Below are 16,850 nucleotides of genomic sequence, written 5' to 3'. Positions count from 1 at the left end.
TTATTTTTCTAAATTTATCTAAACATATTAGCCTAGCAAATGAAGCTCTCCATGATGAAGACAGAACTGATTTTAGCATCCTTGCAACTAATTGCCTTCCTACCAAAGCTCAAGTCATATTATTCTTGGGTATTTCCCATCTGTGGAATGCTGCAACACCCATCAATTAATTTTCCTTTCTTTTCTTTTCTTTTCTCTTTTCTTTTCTTTCTTTTCTTTTCTTTTCTTTTCTTTTCTTTTCTTTTCTTTTCTTTTCTTTTCTTTTCTTTTCTCTTCTTTTCTTTTCTTTTCTTCTTTTCTTTTCTCCTTTTCTTTTCTTTCTTTTATTTCTTTCTTTTCTTTCTTTTCTTTTCTTTCTTTCCTTTTTTTCTTCTTTCTTTCTTTCCTTTTCTTTTATAAAAGAGAGTGAGAGAGCAGGGGTGGGGCTGGGCAGGGTAGAAGGGGCAGGAGGAGAAGCAAAGAGAAAATCAAGCAGGCTCCCCGTCCAGCAGGGAGGCACACCTGGGACTCAATCTCACAGCCCTGAAGTCATGACCCGAGCTGAAATCAAGAATCAGACATTAAACCAACTGAGCCACCCAGGCACCCCACATCAATTAATTTTCTTATGGTATTCTCTGCCTGAAATACAAGTTCTTCTCTTGTCCATATAACAAACAACAATTAAAAATTCAATTTGAATATTCAAACTGGACATCCTTTCCTCTAAAGCCTTTCTTAATAGTTCATAATCCTTCCTTTGTGCCTCTACTGTATGCTGTGTATCTACAGGTTTTGCTTGTTTCTGTTTTTGACTGTCTTTTTCAAGCTATGAGTTTCTACAGTGTGGGAACTATATCTTTTCCACTATGCTCAATGCTTAGTACAATGATTGTTATCTATTAGGTGTTTGATATAAAGAAGGAAGGAAGGAAGGAAGGAAGGAAGGAAGGAAGGAAGGAAGGAAGGAAGGAGCAAGGGGGAAACTCACCAAAGGTTAACCTTACTAAATGTTAAATTTGATTCAGATTTTGATAAAATTATAGCCCCTCACTCTTCTCAAATAAATCTCTTCTCTCTCAAATTTAATCCTATTCTCAAGCTCACTCTACATCCAAATAAAATAAACAAAGGTGACGTCAAACACTTTGATGTTTGCTCCTTTTACTTTCTAAATTTAGACCTTTTTACCCCTCCATCACCACCATTTGTTAGAGAAGTCCCAGATCCCTCAAACAACAACAGTTTTCTTGAGGTCTGCTGTGCCTTGTTTCGGCATTGAGCTCTCTGTGGATTAAATTTCTCTCTCCTTTCTTCATTTTTTTTTCTTTATTCTTATCATCAGTCAAACCTGCTGTTTTAAACATATATTTGAAGGGGTTATCTCTCAGCAACTTGCCTTGAAGAGAAGTACTCTGCTGTTAAATTGACCCACATAACACACTACCCATTTACCTGGAACAAAAAGGATTTTATTTATTATTATTATTTTTTAAGATTTTATTTATTAATTCATAAGAGAAAGACAGAGAGGCAGAGACATGGGCAGAAGAGAAGCAGATTCCCTTCAGGGAAGCCTGATGTGGGACCTGATCCCAGGACCCTGGGACCATGATCTGAGCCAAAGGCTCAACCACTGGGCCACCCAGGTGTCCAGAGAAAAGAATTTGAAATGTGAATCTCAGTGCCCTTAATCATGTTGTAGGTGATATTTTCCAAATTTTAACTGTTATCTATGTGGGGTCTGTTCTATAACCCTGTTTTAGCTATACAGTAATCCTGCAACTGTAATCGCAACAATTTATTGAGTATGCACATGTAATATGTGCATGAATAATAATTAAGTATGTTTATATATAGATAATAGCAATTATCCATTCTATGTTACCCATTAGGCTAAGTCTCTCATGGCAATTAATTCATGTAAAGTTCACATCAACCCTGAAGCATAAGTACTATCCCCATTTTACACATATAGAAACCAAGGACTGCACAGATTAAATGATTTGTTCTTACTCACATAGCCAGTAAGTGGGAGAGCTGGTATTTCACTTAAGGCTTTTCTGACTCCAAAGTCCCACGTAACGTTACAACCCTGATCTGAAGGAATTCTTGGCCAACTGACCAGACAAGGGCAGTAAACTTATTGCCAAGGCTCGGCATTACAATATGTGGTACTCTTTCAGGAAACTCATTTTTTTTCCCCAAGCAATAATCTGAATGTGTTTCATTTCTCTCAGTGTCTCTTATTCTTCTGGAGCAAAAAGTTCTGTGTACAAGCTAGACATTTCTACCCTTCCTTCCCTGTGGCGGTAACATTAGTCTTGATTGGCTGTGGCTCATTTTACACTATTTGCTGCTGAGATGTTCACCCTTTCAGCTTACTTAAGGTCATTGATAGAATAAATTTTCATCAATCTATAGTGATGTAGCTCCTAATTAGAAATAAGATAGAAAATTGCAAGTCTGCTTCTAGAGAACATTAAAGGTTACATTCTCATGAGTCTAAATTATTTACGTGTTTTTATGAGCACATTACTTATGATTAAGAATAGTTTCAACTGTACTTTACTGCAAAATTTTAACAAATGATTGGTTGTTACAGTATTTGGCACAAGTTTGTTAGTTTCCCTATAATTTCCTAAAGATTTTTCAGTTGTTTCTATATTTTTTATATGTATTTTTTCACCCTCAGGGTTATGTTTCACACTTTTAAAAGATTGGTTTTGTGTTTTTTCTTGTTTTCCCTACACTCTGCAAGCAAGGTTGCTCTTTTGTCACCCCTGGGTATATGTGCATCTCTTCAAAATTTTCTGAATTCTCAGCTCACTGAAAGGAACCCATGCCCTTATTTTCACCTCTAGGTCAGAACCATCCTCCTCAAAGTCTGGAAGTCTCTCCTCTGACTTCATCAGTGCAGTAAGCAAGGCCAGGGCAAAAGGAAAATGTAGAGTTTCCTGATGGAAAAGCGAGAAGAAAAATGCCATTAAAGGTATTAAAATGTAAAGTTTGTTCTTTCCTTCGTTATCTGTCAATACATGATGGTGCTTTTTATTTACCACTTAATTTTATTCTAATTAAAGAAAAATTAAAAATTTAAATTGTCAGCATGAATTCTGTTGTTCTTTATATTGTTCAATGCCAGTGTTAAATGCAAATAAAAGTGTTGAGCTTATACATGGAATTGCCAAAATTACACAATTTGTATTTCCTAACTCATGCATACAAAATGTATTTCATTCTTACCAGAACAGTGGAAATGCTGCACACGACTAACTCAACTGTATGTTATTGTTGTTTTCTCCACTTCTTGCTACATATGTATTCTACTAGCATTCTCTACCTTCTGCTTACTGATAAATAAGGAAAAACTGAAAGGAAAAGGAACCTTGGGTTGCCCTATCTTTTCCTTTCCTTCTGTGTCATCATGTTCAGAATAAGTTGTTGGCTAATGTAAGGAGGTAATATGAGTAAAAAAAAGGATATAATAAAATGCTTTGGTCATCGGTGTTACTTAGAACACTGTTGTCCTTTCTATGTTTGAAGCAAATTTAGGTTCAAATGTCTTGTACGGTCTCTCTAAAGGTTGTCAGTGCCTCTGCTTATCCAGACATAGAGGTAAACATGCTTAACTTGTACTCTTGAGCCTTGCCGAACTGCCCCACATTGTGAGTTCACTGGAATTCTGTGCTCGTGGGGCAGCATGTCTGCTATATGTAAATGAGGCAAAAACATCCATGTTACATGTCTTCCCTTTGCCTGCATCCATGATGCATTCTCATACTTCATTTATAAAATACAAGGTCAAAGATGACTTTATTAAAAAAATTCAAGGTGTTGACAGCATAGGACACCTGGGAGGTTCAGTGGTTGAGCATCTGCCTTCGACTCAGATCATGATCCCGGGGTCCTGGGATGGAGTCCCAAGTCAGGGTCCCCACAGGAAGCCTGCTTCTCCCCCTGCCTATGTCTCTGCTTCCCTCTCTGTGTCTCTCATAAATAAACAAACAAATATTTTTTAAAATAAAAAAAAAAAGATGGTAACAGCCGAGCATTAAGCCAAGGGCAGGGCCCTTCTGAGTGCAGGTACTATGTGAAAATGCCTCTCAGGTGGCCCTCCCAAGAATCCCCCTTAATACTAGCCACTTAGCCTCAGTGACGAATTTTTACTGGCTGGCTCTGCATCTGTGTCTGTTCTGAAAGGACAATGGCATCTTGTTTAGTTTGCTCTTAAGATACTCTTTTGCAAGGTCACCTTTAACCCAAATGACACCTTTGTGAAACTAGAAAAAGTTATCTCCTTTTCTAGGCAGACCAAATTCCATGATAAAGCAAATAACTAATTCATTCCCACCAAATGCCATGGTTGTGAACTCTTTTGAAGGATATTACTTGAACACTTATATACATCAACTTTACTATTTTTTTCACTAATATTTATAGAATGTTAAAGCCAACTATTAGCATAGGGAGAGACCATTATTGTTGTGGCCCTGCCTCCTGCAACATCTCAACATCCTGCATCTTCTTTCACAGAGACTTTCCTCTTTCTGCTGTCCTGCCCCTTATATGACACCCACTTTTATTGTTCCTGGTCTTTGTAATCTGTAAACAACTAAGGTACCTCCTAATGCTATTACAATCTGTTGGCTAAACTGGCCTTGGAACCCTTTAGAAATCGGCTACCACAATTTCTACCTCCTCTATTGCCCACCATTATTGTCATAAAACCATCGCTGAAGTCTTCCTGTTGTTAGCACTGACAGTTTGTCTGAGTTTGTCTCAGTCTTGAGTTTTCCTAGTTTTACCAGTGTCGTGGACATTCCTCCTCCTGCCCAAGTTGGTGTGGTAGTAGTTGCTGCTGCAAAAGCATTGCTGATACCAACTTCGTTGGAATTTAGAATGTGGCCTGCCTCTGGTATTTGCAGTCCTTCTCTTAGTCAAGAGTAAATTCAGAGACAAAATCATTTAGAAAGGAAGAGAAAAAGTTTCCTGCAGAAATGCAAGAGAGTCAGACATTAAGAAGATTGGCTCACCAAATAAAGAGCACAACAAGCATTTAAAAAAGGAAAAAACCCACAAAATGTACAAGGTTACCAAGTGTACATTGTGTTTATAGAGAAATAATTTCATATGATTATCATATTCAGAAAGATTCTCATATCTTCAGGCTTCACCATAGTAAAAATTAGGGACATAGTTTTCTTTACTAAGAAGTTCAGGTTAAATAGACATTCAAGATTTCATTTATTTTGAAGACCAGAATCCAAGAACATGACCTTAATGTTAAGTGCATAGTAATACTCAAAGTAAACTGTCAGCTTTTGCTTCTATACCTTTCAGAATTAGTGTTCTTTGGAGCAATGCAGAATATTCAATACATATAAACATTAAAAATAGAAATACCACATGATCCAATAATTTCATTACTGGTATTTACCCAAAGAAAACAAAAACACTAATTCAAAAAGATATATGTACCCTTATGTTAGTTGCAGTATTATTTATAATAGCCAAGATATGGAAGCAACTAGGTTTCCATCCATAGATGAATGGATATGGAAGATGTGGTTTTGCTATAATTTAAATCATGACTATAGTAGTCAAAATTAGAAGTGCGAACCTGTGCATTAAATTAAGCTGGGAAGTAATTGATTCATTGAATAGACAATTCTTTCCATACAGTAGAGTAGAATGACCAGGTGTTAGGGTAGATTATTCAGATAATTCTTTGTTTTGATCATTTCTAGAGATAAAATGAAACACAAATTATAAATGGAGGTCATGTTTGGAGCGTTCAATCAATATGACCAGATTTTGCTTAGAAAAATGTTTTTTAACAGTAGTAGGATGCTGACAGTGAAGTGTAGGCATTTTTAAGAAAACCCATTAAAATCTATCTGAATTTTTGCATTTAAGCCAACACCAGTTGATTTATATCACTTGTAATGGATTCATGGTACTCATTATTCTCAGAACAAATTAAATTAACCTATACTCCACATGGCCTCTACTTACCTTTCCAGCCTGTCTCATGTATAATCCTTCACGTTCTGGGATCCAGTTGTTCTGAACTGCCTATGGGCCTCCAGATGTGTTGACCTCTCTTTGACCCTTAGCCTGACTCCTTCCCTGCTGCCCATCCTTTCTTCCATTTTTTTCACTTAAATTGATGAGGAACATTGCCTCACACAAACTTGGTTCACTCCTCTTGGATACCATCCCTGGCCACCATATTCCTATTTACCACACTTCAAGTGTCATTATTATATATATATATATTTTTTTCTACTTCTGTAGACTATAAACTCCTTGAAAGAAGGAGCTGTATCTAAGTCATCTTTTTTATTTGCATCTTCTAAATTAATCTCCGTGTAAAATAGAGCTTTTAAATATATGTGAGTAAAAACTATAAGGAAAACATTTTCTCTGGATAGAGCTATAATGCAGAAACTGGCTCAGAGAATGTCTATTGTAGCTCTTTTTCCTGCCACAAATGGATCATATGATATATAAGTCATTCCTCTATATATTTTTGGGAGTTCTAAAATGAGAATCCTAATATTAGTCATGCATAACTTACAAAATTCCTGTGAACATTGGAAGTATTAAAAATAAAAAAGTAAGAAAGTTTAAAAAACAGTAAGAGGAATAGTACTAACTTCAACCTGGACCTCTGACCCCGTATATCACAAGGGACAAGGACAGATCCTGACATATCTAAGTGTTCAATATGTGTTAGTTCATGTCCCTCCTATGTCATCTCACAGTTAATGCATTTAGAGAGGGAGGTGTTGAACTTGTAATGATTATAGTTGGTCTAAAAATCTCAGTTACAAGGAGCTCATTTATATGAAGGCTTTTCAAGGATAAACTTTAAGAGGTGTCTCCCTAACAAAAATTGCCACAACCAAGCAGCATTAAGTTCAAAGATCTTTGAATAACTATCTAGCATTCTTATACACATACAAAGTATTTGAGGGGGGAAAGTTGGTTGTTTTTGTTTTTGGGTTTTTTTTTTTTCCCCCTTGGCTCGGCATGTTTCTTTTGGTAAAGCAAAATATTTTATGGCTCTAGGTTTACTCTGTAGCTGGCAGAGCTAGTGGAACATTATCATGCTTGATGAAACACTACTTCTCCTGCTCAAACAAATGTATATCAAAATGAAAGTAAGTGGAGAGATTACTGCTTTTTAGATTAGTGTCTATTATCAATAAGCAGAGAGTTTCAAGTGCTTTAGTTAATGTGATTTCTTTGCCATTAAGGATAATTTATTGTTCTATTGTATGAATAGTTGTCAAATCTTTATACAATGAGTCAGATAATTCTTTGCACAATATTTAGTAGCTCTGTAAAAAATGAGATTTGAAATGTATCGAATGGGGGACTACCTTTTAACATTTCGTCTCAGAGAAGATGCTTGCTGCTTGAACATTTGATACAGATATAATCAGATAATATCTACATGCGGTAGAGTGCCCAGTAGCTATTTACATGTGGCTGCCATCTTGTTGATTGATCACACATGATCTACATGAATTAATGAATCTGATATGACCAAATTGGTCATGTCACCATTATTACAATGTCAAACTGAGTCCAAAAAATCAAAGTGTTTGATTCTGAATTTGGCTACACACAAGCTTTTCTGTCATTGAGTGAGGTCAATGGAATGTGTTAGTATGTCTGTGGGGGTGGTGGAGTCAGGGTGGTGAGACCACAGAGATGCAACAGAACTGCAGCCATGCAGACCATGGCATCATCTCCTGACTAACCCCTGGTAAGGATGGCCCAGGCAAGGGCAGGGGTCAGAGAGATCAAGAAAGAGTGATAGATTGTTATCTCAGAAGGCTGCCTAGAGACTAAGGAATAGATGATGCAAAGATGCTAACAAACAGGATCTATCACAGAGCTAAATTTCCCCATCAAGCTTCTGGGTCACCAGAAGAGTTAGCAAAAGCAAGGCAAACCACAATCTTATAAAAAAAAAAAAAAAATACTGGACACCTGGATAGCTCAGTGGTTGAGCATCTGCCTTCAGCTCAGGGCATGATCCCAGAGTCCCAGGATAGAGGTCTGCATCAGACTTCCCACAGGGAGCTTGCTTCTCCCTCTGCCTATGTCCCTGTCTCCGTGTGTGTCTTTCATGAATAAAATAAATAAAATCTTTAAAAACTTGACATGGCTCGACCCATTGTATGGATCCCTTAATAGAAAACACAAGTTTGAGAGCCAGGTAGCAGTCTTAGAAACAGGGCTAGAGCTTCATATATCTTAAGGTAGAAAATCAAAATATAAATTCAAAACAGAGCATAAAGAAAAGTTGACTTGATGTTTCACGATTGGAACTATAAACAATGGTTTCTTAATAGTCCTTGACCAAGAAAAGTTTCCCCAGGGACCAGAGTTTAGATGAATATATCTAGATGTAAGGCTTACAGAAATACAGGGAACCAGGCAGCACATACACAATGCTGAAGATGCATTGTCAGAAGTTTGCTGATAAATGTTTACCATTTGTAACATTTGCTGATTTCTATAGTGTAAATAGCCTATTGTGGCTTGTTCCAAGCTACCGTCATGTCATCAACTTGCCTACAAAAACTCCTAGGAATGTTAACAGTTGGTTCTTGTGAAGCAGTAAAAACTAGTTGCAGCGTGCCACTGTTGCATGGATGAGTCTATATCAGACTCAATTTATCAAAGAATTTATTAAACTTAAAAATAAAAGTATAAATTATTTTAAAACAATATTTTATTTGCTTATTTTTATTTATGTATTTATTTATTTTTTTTCTCATTCAGTAAATATTTACTAAGTACCTTCAGAGCTTGTGCTGGCCATTACTCAAGTCCAATAGAGCATCTGTTCTGGAAGCTCATGACTATATTGTATACAAGGCATATAGTCCCTGAATTATTTTAAATTATGGATAGCTAACAATTTAACCAGAAAATTCTTGTACCACAAATCCTTTTCTACTCATTCCTTTGCACATAGAATCTAATTCCACTCTCTATCAGAACTGGAATTAGTACTTACTTGACTTCACTCAGGGCCTGATCTGTCATAAATATTCAATAAATCACTAGTGAATATACCAGGTTTCTTTACTTGGGAGCCTAATAAATGCAACTGGTGTCCAAATAACATCCAGCTGTTTGTAAATTTACTTTGTATATTTGTAAATGTGCATTTTTTGCAGAAAGAGCCAGTCATGCTCATATTGCAATTAAGTGAAAAATATATTTTTCTTTTTATATTATCTCTCCTCCATAGCATAAAAGCTGCAAGTATTCCATTTTCTGAATTCTCAAAGCATTATATTTGTGATTTTATTGTAACCTCAGTGCTTTGGAGTGATGTGGTCCTGTCTTTTTTTTCTCCAGGATATCCTCTTACTTCCTGAAGAGTAGTTTCCATGTCTTATTGCCTCTGAGATCTTAATCCTCAGTGTTTATTATCAGTTTATTTTTTATTATTGTAGGTGAGCCTGATACACTGTGTGTCTTCAATATCTTTACAAAATTGATATAAAACTGCAAATTTTACTATACTCTAATAATTAACTAAAAATAAATATATATTGAGTAAGTATGGCTCTGTCTGGTAGACATTTGCTTTCTCAGAATTTTCATTGCTTCAATTTATGTTAATATTGGTGATGGGGGGTATCCCTAGGTGGCTCAGCAGTTTAGCACCTGCCTTCAGCCCAGGGCATGATCCTGGAGTCCCGGGATCGAGTTCCACGTCTGGCTCCTTGCATGGAGCCTGCTTCTCCCTCTGCTTGTGCCTCTCTCTCTCTCTCTTTCTCTGTGTCTCTCATGAATAAATAAATAAAATATTTTAAAAAAATATATTGGTGATGGTATTCACATTCTGCTTGAAACATTTCAATGGTGACATATCCAGGTTGTTATTAATATAAATTGCTTAAGGAAATTGCATAAGAGAAAGTTACTGAGAACAAATTGAAAATTATGACAAAGTGATCAGTGGACTTATTTGTATAGATTTGAGCCAGGAATTCAGTGAGTCTGTTACAGTGGAGACCCTATCCTTACACTGATATGATCAGACTGACTTTACCAAAAGAATACAGGTCACTAGCAAGAGAAAAGCTCTAGTCTTCAGAGTCTTTCTGTGGCTCCACACACCATCTCTGCAATGTTATTGAACTTTTACAGATTGATATAACCTCTTGGCCAGAAAAGCACCTTCCTGTTATAGATTGGGATATTATTTAAGGGCTTACTTTTTATACTGGTCATTTTCATATAGCTCTTCCAACTAAACCAAAGAGAAGAGTTAATATCTATATATCATATATGACATTTTCCTTGAAGAGGTGATAATGGAAGGCGGAGGTATTAAAGAACCCTTCATATTACAATTCTGTGCTTATTTTGTGAAAGGTTAGAGCCACATTTAGATCCTGAAGCCCTGGATTTCAATTTTAATTTAAGCATTCTTTCCCAGTGACCTTTCCCTTTTACTGCAAAAAAGACAGTGTTCAGTTTGACACTTTTGTTCTTTAAAATCTACCCGCTTCCTTGACTTTTAAGTAAGAACTGAGAGAGCCTATCAGAGTCTGTCATAAGGCAGGCATTTTTTCCCCCTCGAGGGCTTTTGCGTTCTCTTTATTGGAACAGGCATTATTCAGCCTAAAGCAAGGAAGACCTAAGAGCAGTCTTTAAGGAAGTTGGATTGTTAATAGAGAGAAAACAGGGAAACACTGCCTTGTCAGTGATGTGGGATCTGTAACCTCTAGCTCCCTACTCCTTTCAAAGCCTGTCAAGTATCATCATCAGCTTATTAAGCAGAGGGGTTGATAAAAATTGATGTTAATTTAATCGACTCCTATTCATTTCTCCAAGGGGTGGAGAATGACAAATTATTCAGTAATAGTTACAGCATGTATCAAAATTTATTTTTTCCAAGATACTGGGACACTCCAGCAATTTAATGATATACACCATTAGTTCTAAGTCAGACTGGATGAAAGTTGAACCCTTCAGCACAGCTACTAGACTACCTAGTTAGAACCTATCTAATAATAATAACTAAATATGTCATAGTTTGGGTTATATAATGTATTTTACACAATGCCCTCTACAAAATACCATAAAACTAAAAAGTAAATCCCAAAGTTTTAACAATATTAAGACATTTGTTGAGTACAAAAATGACCCAATACAATACTAATCAAGAGATACATAATAAACCTTATAGACATGGCAGCTGCCATCAGAGAACCATAAAACAAATAATGTAGTTGAAAATTGAAAAAGAAATAATCTCCCAGAAGTTTGTTTGTCTGAACCATTGTTCCCAATGGCTTAGTTATGTTTTGTTTAAGAGAAGGTTTTTGGGGGCACCTGGTGGCTCACTCAGTGGGTGTTGGACTCTTTTGTTCCAGCTCAGATCATGATCAGGGTTATGAGATCGAACCCGCATCAGACTCCCTGACTCTCTCTCTCATCTCTCTCTCTCTCTCAATCTCTCCCCCACCTCCTCCTCTCAAGTAAATAAATAATAAACCTTTTTTAAAAAAGAGGGAGAAGGTTGTTTGGCCTAAAACACTTTTATGAATGGAAATATATTCTCTTACATTTAAAAAACAGAAAGAAAGGAAAAAGAAAAGGAACACCACCAACCAACAAAAAAAAAAACCCCAAAAACTTATTGAAGTGTTTTCCCTGTAGTAGTGATTGTTCTAGTACTCAGTAAATATTCTTCCTCTCTCTTACTCTCCTTTTCCCCTTGGCTTTGACAAATATTCAGTCAGCACCTGGTTTGCTCCAGGCATATTGTTAGTTAAACAAATATTTCAAATATTTTACCGGACCTTATGGAGCTACTACCAAGTTGAGATGGGATGCGGAGACTCTCTTTACAACAAACTATACTTGCTTGATTGAAATAATTAATATTAAATCTCATTATAAAGATTTAAAATGGAACAATAGGGAAGTAATGAATTCTGCATTTAGATTTGGTCAAGTCTCTATAAAGATTTATTCACTCATGTGTTCAGAGAGATAATCTGAGAATGCTCCATCTCATCAAGTGCTATTTCCCAATAAGACTTAGTTGATGCTTTATCTCTACTCACCCTTCTCATCCCTCTATATCCACAAACCCCACTATCATCTGCAATGTGTTTCTTCCCTTAACAATTTAACTACATCAATCTTTAAAAGTTCACTTAAGTCTCATTAAGACTTCCTTGAAGCCCACAAAAAATGCTACCTCCATCTTTATGATTTCCTCTTAGAGCAAATAAAATCTCACACTGATTTTCTAGTTGCTTTTCTCCCCAACTAGATGAGAAACTGAGTAGAAACTGAGAGCTACGAGCTTTTGGTGCAGCTCTGTAGAGTCTCTTAGTTCTTCTTACAAGAAATTTAGCAGTTGATAACTGTGTACAATTAGTTTCTTTCCCTGAGAGTTTGACAGCTGCCTAATAATCTCTATTCTTTTCTTCCCTCTTCCCAGTCCTTACGTCACATGAGCATATTCTCTTATGGACTGTAAATAGTAAGATTTCTAACCAATTAAAGAGTTTTGTATATTTTATTTTTCATGAGAAGATAAACCAAGAAAAAGAATTGGAACATACTGGTGGTCATATTACCAACCAAAGGTATGGTCTTATTCTTTTGTAACTTAAATGCTTTAGGAACATTTTAGTAGAATTCATTCTCAGAGATAATGGGACTTGTTCTCAATTCAATAAGGTTCTTTGAGTGTAAGGGGTAAAAGAATGGCTTCAAAGAAATGTGATCCATACATAGAAAATGCTGATTATATAACGTTCACCAGACATCATAGGGCATACTGATTTGCCAGAGGAGACTGAAACTTCCCCTTTCTGATGTATTTTTCCCATTTGTTATTTTGACTTTGAATCATTCTCTTTCTGAAGCACAGGAAGACAAATTGCAAAGGATTTATAAAAGAATAGAATTGACTTCAGATCTCTTCCTTGCCTAAATTTGCAAGTCTTTGTAATGATCTTGTTTTAAAGTAGATGCACATTCATTCTGCTAAGAGAAACCACAACATACTTTGATACTATGTCCTTCCTGCAGTATTTGCTTCCTTAAGGAGAAAGTAAGAAAGGTTTTTCAGACTTGAAATATGTGGATTTAGTGGATTGGTTGATTATAGAGCCTTTACCTCCCCCCTTTCTTCTGCCTACACTGAGCACAAAGAAATTTCCTTAGACGTTTAGGAGAAAAAATGATACTTCCCCTGGGTTGTCCTTGAGCTAACAGCTGCAGACTTCAGATTTTCAATATAACTCAGGCAGCAGCACATGTGAGGAAATAGGTCCTAAACTCACTTAAAGTTCAAAGGCTATGATAGAAAAGCGTGCCCATATTGAGTAACTTCTGAAGAGCTGAACCCTATACTAAAGTAACAAGGTGAAGTGTTGGCAATATTAGGAGGTTAGGGTGAAAGGCTCAATAAAGGTCTTCCATAGAAGTTGGCCAAAAGAGAGATGAGTTAGATAAGGTCAAAGAAAAAAAGAATTCATCAGCAGGAAACATACACAGTGATCACAAATCAAAGTAAAATAGAATTTCTGAGTGATATGTCAAGCTGACTTTTTTCCCTTAAAGTGTTAAAAATGTACAGATATATAAATAGAAATAAAATCTTTTTAAAAGTCATGTAACAATTATCTACGTGTGTTCAATTTGTATATGATTCAGGACTGTTTCTGGTCTAGGTGAAGCCCGATCAAGACCATGGTGCAGCTTTGACGTTGGATTCAGATCTTAGGGCTGCCTTATAAGTGAGACTCCCTTGTCAACATTTTTGGCCCACTACTTAGACAATACAATCCCTCAAATGTAGAATGAACCTATCATATCAAATTTCAGTATGTCATCTAATAACATATGTTCAGTTTAATAAGGGTTGTTTATTTTTCACAGCCCTCCAGGGTACACTGATTATCTTGCCATGTTTCTGTGAATTATAAAAAAATGAACATATTTTAAATTCTCTTCCCACATTAGAGAAATTAAACCTCGAAAAGTATTGAGGAAGTCCCAAATTTGTTCTTCATATAACCTCTAGAATGATCTCTCTAAAAGGGCATATCTTATCACATTCTTATTAACAATATCTTCCATTCTCATTTTCCTGTAAGGATTAAGGGAAGTGATGAATGTGAAAGTTCCAGTACAATGCCATGCACAAAGCAGTTCTCAATAAATACTGATCCCTCTGGCTTTCTCTCCTTGGCTTGAATGACAATATGAAGACTAGATCAAATCCTGCTCATCACAATACTCAGAAAGGATGCATAAAATGTAACAAATTCCTTTTAAATATATAGCTGAATCCTTAAGAAAGTAAGAGAAAAAGAGGAAAATCATAGAGAGGGAATCAAAAACACAATGATAAATGTGAACTGGTACTGGGATTATAATGAGGTGGCAGACAATGAGAATTTTCTATTAGAAAAAAATATATATACGATTTGGAGTTTAATGTCACCCAGGAACAGGAATGAGGTCTTTGGTTTAAAAGATCTAGGGAGCAAAACTCCAAACCATTGCATAAAACATTGGTTTTATGTCTTACAGCTCACATAAGGATGACATGCTCAGAATAAATGTGGACTGAAAGTAAAAATAAATCTTTATCTTGACACAAGAAGACCACCAAGAAGCTTGACTCCCTTGACCTGACTCTCAGATGAATAAATAAATCTATCAAGAAAACTAATATTAACACAATATTAATTAAAAATTCAATGGAAAGTAAAACAGCATAATAGGCACAGAAAAAGAAATAGAAGAGCTAAAGATAGATTTGAGGAAATTATCCAGAATGCAGCACAGAGAGATAGAACAATAAAACATGTAAATAGAGTTTAAAAGACATAGAAGATAGAATATATCTCTCCAACATTTGTAATAGGAGTTGCCAAATAACAGAATTAATGGAGAACAAGTAAATATTTAAGGTGAAAATAAATTAAAAAATTCCAGAGTAGAAGAAATAGGGAAATCACAGAGTCCAAAATATATTTGGAAATCACAATGAGTACCAAATTAGGTAAGTATAATAAATCCACCTTTAAGCAAATACAGAAGTGAGTCTAGAAATCAAGAAGAAAAATCATGGAAGCAAATAGAAAGAAAAGACATGAAAATTGGGCTACAACTAACTCCTTTAAAAAGGAAGAAGATAGAAAAATAATATATTCAGTGTTTGAGAAAAAAATAGCCAGTAACTCAGAATTCTACATTCTGATAAATAAGCATTTAAGATCAATAGTAGAATGAATGATTTCAAACACACAGTAACTGAGCATCCTCTCCAACAGATTTTCAAAAACATACCTTCTAAAAGAAATAACTTCCGTGAGAAAAAAATACAAAAAACAAAAACAAAATACCTCACCCAGAAAGAAGTACAGACTTATTGAGATGAATGGTACACAAATAAATTATTAAATATATAGATGCATTAAAATTTAAACATTAATAACAAAAACTAATTGAGTTTAAAAAATAATGTAAGTAAAATGCTATGTAGTAAAGATGTTAAAATTAATATGAGCAAAGAAAAATTTTGAATACTTATAGTTAGAACAGAGATCAAACAACATGAATATCATAACCACCTTAATGGCAACACTATGGGTGAAAAAAGTAACTGATTAAAGGAAAAGGTGGGGCAGCCCTGGAGGCGCAGCGGTTTAGCGCCACCTGCAGCCCAGGGCGTGATCCTGGAGACCCGGAATCGAGTCCCACGTCAGGCTCTCTGTGTGGTGCCTGCTTCTCCCTCTGCCTGTGTCTCTGCCTCACTCTCTCTCTCTCTCTCTCTGTCTCTATGAATAAATAAAATAAAATCTTTAAAAAAATAAAAAAAATAAAGGAAAAGGTGAAAGCCTGACTAGTTCTATAACAAAGAATTGAATCAGTCAGTAATAATGTCTATACATTAGGCCCAAATACCACACAAATGCTGAATTCAGACTTAAATTCTACAAATAATATAAGAACAAGATTGCTCAATATTATTATTTTTAAAGATTTTATTTATTTATTCATGACAGAGAGAGAGGCAGAGCCACAGGCAGAGGGAGAAGCAGGCTCCACACAGGGAGCCTAACGTGGGACTCAATCCTGGGTCTCCATGATCACATCCTGGTGCCAAAGATGGCACTAAACCTCTGGGCCACCGGGGCTGCCCTTAATATTATTTTTAAAAGATTTTATGAATGTATTCATTAGAGAGAGAGAAAGCATACACATGGTGGGGAGGACCAGAGAGGGAAAGAGAGGGATAAATAGACTCTATGCTGAGCATGGAACCTAACTGGGACTCCATCCCAGGACCCTGGGTCATGACCCCAGCCAAAACCAAGAGTTGGAGGCTTAACCAACCATGCCCCCCAGGCGCCTCTATACAATGTTATCTAAGCTTTTTCAGAAATTAGAAATTGAAGAAATACTTCCCAATTTATTTTACAATTAAAGTATTATCTGATACTACATCAAATAGATTATGAGAAAGGCAAATTATAAGCACATCTTTTAAACCTAAATGAAAAAATCACTAAATAAAATTCACAACTGTTCAAAGCAGATTCAGTGATATACCCATAAACTTTCACCATAATGGGACTGTGTTTTTGAAAGAATGCAAGTGTTTTAGCATAAAACATTTAGTTATGCAATTTTCCTTCTTAACATATTAAATGTCAAAATTAGCACGTTTATAGAATCAAACATTAAATAATTCAACAGCGATTAATGAAAAATCTCACCAATTTAGTAACAGAAGGAAACTTCCTTGACTTAACACCCTACAATGGTGAAATATTACAGTTTCACTTAAA

At 35.7% G+C, this 16,850-nt stretch overlaps 1 long non-coding RNA gene across 1 annotated transcript; it reads right to left on the bottom strand.

Annotated features, from left to right (window-relative positions):
* Positions 1 to 2,730: 2,730 nt before the first annotated feature.
* Positions 2,731 to 5,729, bottom strand: LOC119864395. Its single transcript, XR_005373814.1, has 3 exons — positions 5,603 to 5,729; positions 4,694 to 4,971; positions 2,731 to 2,936 (listed from the first exon to the last, which is right to left on the bottom strand). It is a non-coding gene; the product is annotated as an uncharacterized LOC119864395 (long non-coding RNA).
* Positions 5,730 to 16,850: the final 11,121 nt, after the last annotated feature.

This window comes from Canis lupus, chromosome 19 (assembly GCF_011100685.1).
Source record: "Canis lupus familiaris isolate Mischka breed German Shepherd chromosome 19, alternate assembly UU_Cfam_GSD_1.0, whole genome shotgun sequence".
In the NCBI taxonomy this organism is placed as follows: Eukaryota; Metazoa; Chordata; class Mammalia; order Carnivora; family Canidae; genus Canis; species Canis lupus.
Note: the sequence above shows the minus strand (reverse complement) of the source record. Positions and strands in the feature narration are given on the sequence as shown.